The sequence below is a fragment of the Canis lupus genome, unplaced genomic scaffold (assembly GCF_048164855.1).
Source record: "Canis lupus baileyi unplaced genomic scaffold, mCanLup2.hap1 Scaffold_108, whole genome shotgun sequence".
Taxonomy (NCBI): Eukaryota; Metazoa; Chordata; class Mammalia; order Carnivora; family Canidae; genus Canis; species Canis lupus.
The window spans coordinates 80,982-85,000 of record NW_027326482.1 but is presented as its reverse complement, the minus strand read 5'-3'; the positions used below and the strand labels follow the sequence as shown (position 1 = coordinate 85,000).

Below are 4,019 nucleotides of genomic sequence, written 5' to 3'. Positions count from 1 at the left end.
GCCACCGCCACCGGTGTTTCATACCCAGCGATTCCCCCGGTCTCGCCCTTGATCCTCCTTTATGGATCTATTCGTGACAGACGCAAAGACAGGCAGACACTTCGGCACGGGGAGAAAGGCGCTCGAGCGCCGAGCCCCCATGCGTCGCCGCCAGTTTGCCTTTTTCTTTGTTCTCCCTTTTTTTTTTTTTCTGGAAGGTTTGTTTGTATGTATGTATGTATGTATGTATGTATGTCTGTCTTTACTTATTTCCTTATTTGCTTACGTATTTATGTATGTATTTATGTACGTACTTCTTTATTCTTTTATTTCTTCATTCATTTATTCATTTATTCATTTATTCATTCGTTTATCTATTTATTTATCTTTCATGTATTTATGTATGTATGTATGTATGTATGTATGTATGTATGTATGTATTTATTTATTTATTTATTTATTATTTATCAGAGACGGAGAGACGGAGAAGCAGGTTCCATCCAGAGCGCCTGACCTGGGACTCTGAGCCCGCGTCTCCAGAACCACGCCCTGGGCTGAAGGCGGAGCTCGACCCCCGAGCGGCCGGGCCGTTGCCCCGAGTTTGTCTTTGTTTGTATGTATGTGCATTTATGTATGTATGTATGTACGTACGTACTTACTTGCTTACTTACTATTTATTCATTTTCTTTTCTTTCTTTCTTTCTTTCTTTCTTTCTTTCTTTCTTTCTTTCTTTCTTTCATCAGACACAGACGGAGACGGAGAAGCAGGCTCCATCCAGAGCGCCTGACCTGGGACTCTGAGCCCGCGTCTCCAGGACCACGCCCTGGGCTGAAGGCGGAGCTCGACCCCCGAGCGGCCGGGCCGTTGCCCCGAGTTTGTCTTTGTTTGTATGTATGTGCATTTATGTATGTATGTATGTACGTACGTACTTACTTGCTTACTTACTATTTATTCATTTTCTTTTCTTTCTTTCTTTCTTTCTTTCTTTCTTTCTTTCTTTCTTTCTTTCTTTCTTTCATCAGACACAGACGGAGACGGAGAAGCAGGCTCCATCCAGAGCGCCTGACCTGGGACTCTGAGCCCGCGTCTCCAGGACCACGCCCTGGGCTGAAGGCGGAGCTCGACCCCCGAGCGGCCGGGCCGTTGCCGCAAGTTTACCTTTTTTTTCCTTCTCTTTTTTTGGAAGGTTTGTTTGTGTCCTTGCGTGGAGCCTGCTTCTTCTCCCTCTGCCTAGGTCTCTGCCCCTTCCTCTCTCCTCTCTCCTCTCTCTCTCTCTCTCTCTCTCTCTCTCCCTCCCTACGTTCGGACTTCTAGGTCACCCCATCAGAAAGATGCCTCGTGGGATGGGACCCAAGAGGTGGTCCAGAGAAATAAGGACCCGATCTCCCCCCCCCCCCAACCCCCCGCCACTTCCCTTGAGTCCAAATCATGAAGAAGACGGGGAAAGCAGGCCAGGCAGGCGGACGCCGGAAATCCCAAGTCCACACGCACGCACGAGCACCAGAACTGATGCCCAACCCACTCCACCTCTTTCAGAGGGCTGAGAGGGAGGCAACCACGGACAAAGCCTGTTTTCCAGGACGAAACCGAGATGAAGGAACAGGCGGAGGTGGAGGCGGAAGGCTGGAAGGTTGACGGATAAGAGAAAGGAAAAGAGGGACGGACGCCTGGGTGGCTCAGTGGTTGGGCGGCTGCCTTCCTCTCGGGGCTGGATGCGGGGCGGGGGTTGGGGAGGTGGAAGGGGTACCCTGGGCTCGTGTGCCCGCATCGGGTTCCCTGCGGGGAGCCTGCTTCTCCCTCTGCCTGTGTCTCTGCCTCTCTCTCTCTCTCTCTGTGACTATCATAAATAAATAAAAATTTAAAAAAAAAAAAAAAGAACGAGAGAAGGCAGCTGGAGAAACTACATGCGAACGCAGACGGTAGACACAACCCCAGGGGGGAGGGCTGGGCTCCGTGAGGGGTGGGACAGAGGCCAGCGGTTTCCACGAAGAGCCTTTCGATGGACTGCTGAATGGACTGGATCTGCGGCTTTGGCTGCGAGCCTCCTTGGATGGTGACGGGACAGGCGAGGACAGGCCCGGACACCCCGCAGGCCCGCCCGAGGGCCTGCTTGGAGCGCACGAACACGTAGGGCACGTTCTTCTCTTCACGCGGCAGGCAGGCAGGCAGGCGGGCGGCGGACGGTGCGGGATGATCTCCAGGGGCTCGGCGTCTGCAGCCAGCCATCAGGATGAACTCAGAGATGCCTCTCCACAGAGGGTTTTGGTGGCTTCGTGGGCTCCTTTCCGAAGCTGCTTGTAGTTACGGGACTGCTGAACACGCGTCCAGGAGTTTCTTGGGGAGGTGGGCATCTGCCAGGGGGTAGGCCTTCGGATTCACATCAGCCTCAGTCATCTCTGCGTATCCGCGGTCCCTGTGGGTTTCCTGTAAAAAGACGTGTCCTGGGAGCTACCTATCACCGTCACACTTCATACGGATAACCGGTTTTGTCCCCACGCGCCCCCGCCCCCGCCGCCGTTGGGGTGGGCGGTGGGATGTGCTGTGCTCCCGTCACAGTTTGTGGGCCTGGAATGGTGGTGATCGAGATAGACCCTTCCGCCACCTCATTACAAAGAAACAAGACACGTGTGGTGTCTTCTTAGACCCACAGGCACAGAAAAGAAAAGGAGAACTACTTATCCCCTTGTTCCACCGGGACCCACCCGGATGCCATGCCCATGCCGGAGGGTCCAGGCCCCGAGGGACGGGCGTACTCAACTTTGCTGTGAACTCAACGGATTAGTGGAGTTGTGCCTCTGAGGATTTGTCCACGGAAACTACTTCAAATGATCGATTTTGTCCGTCTCGTGTACTTTTCCTTGTGACGAGCAAGCAGGTTAAAAAAAAAGAAAAAGAAAAAAATGAAAAAAGGGGGGAATCCCTGCGTGGCGCAGCGGTTTGGCGCCTGCCCTTGGCCCAGGGCGCGATCCTGGAGACCCGGGATCGAGTCCCACGTCGGGCTCCCGGTGCATGGAGCCTGCTTCTCTCTCTGCCTATGTCTCTGCCTCTCTTCTCTCTCTCTCTCTCTCTCTCTCTCTCTCTCTCTCTCTCTCTCCTCCCCCCCCGACTATCATAAATAAATAAATAATAAATAAATAAATAAATAAATAAATAAATAAATAAAAGTCTATAGGTTAAACTTTTACAATAGCTTCCCAAATCTTTGGTGACCTGGAACTTTGAAGGTGTAACTAGCTTAATTGATAAATTGGGTTCAGTTCATCGGATACCTGGCGTCTGTCTTTCCAACAGAAAGGTAAAATACTAAAGTGTGAGTCAGTAAGACACCCAAGGTGGTTTTTTTGTTTTGTGGTGTTGTGTTTTCCTCCCCCACCCCTTGCCCTTTTCTTCCTTCCCCCCCCCCTCCCCCCACCTCAGTTTTTGTGTTTCTCTTTTGTCTGATTCAGGAAACCTGCAGATACCTGGGTGTGTCAGTAAACGTGTTTCAGGTTGGTTTGTTCGTTTCTCTTTTCCTTCCTCTTTTTTTTTTTTAATTTTAATTCACAATTCATCACACACACACACACACACACACACACACACACACACACGGGCAGAGGGAGAAGCGGGCACCCTGCAGGACCGCTGAGCCACCCAGGGATCCCCTGTTTCGTGCTTCCTTCACAATTGTATCATACAGGGCAGCCCGTGTGGCTCAGCGTTTTAGTGCCGCCTTCAGCCCAGGGCGTGATCCTGGAGTCCCGGGATCGAGTCCCACGTCAGGCTCCCTGCACTGGAGCCTGCTTCTCCCTCTGTGTCTTTGCCCCCCCCCCCCCTCTCTCTTAAATCTTAAAAAAAAAATTGTGTCCTACATGTTAGGTTTTTAAAATGAACAGCGGAGAAATAAAAAACCAGCAGAGCCAGGCAGTAGGTAGGAGAGTGCTTTAATGGGGAGCGCTCCTGGGCGAGGTTCCATGACTCGGAGAGGTGGCCAGAGTCAGGGAAGTCGCGCGGGGTTGGGGACTGTGGGGGTTTTGAAGCCTTCTTGGTTCCGACTCTG

General features: G+C 51.9%; 1 pseudogene; it reads right to left on the bottom strand.

Moving 5' to 3' along the window:
- Positions 1-1,303: 1,303 nt before the first annotated feature.
- Positions 1,304-2,883, bottom strand: LOC140629734 (uncharacterized; annotated as a pseudogene).
- Between the last annotated feature and the right edge of the window lie 1,136 nt (positions 2,884-4,019).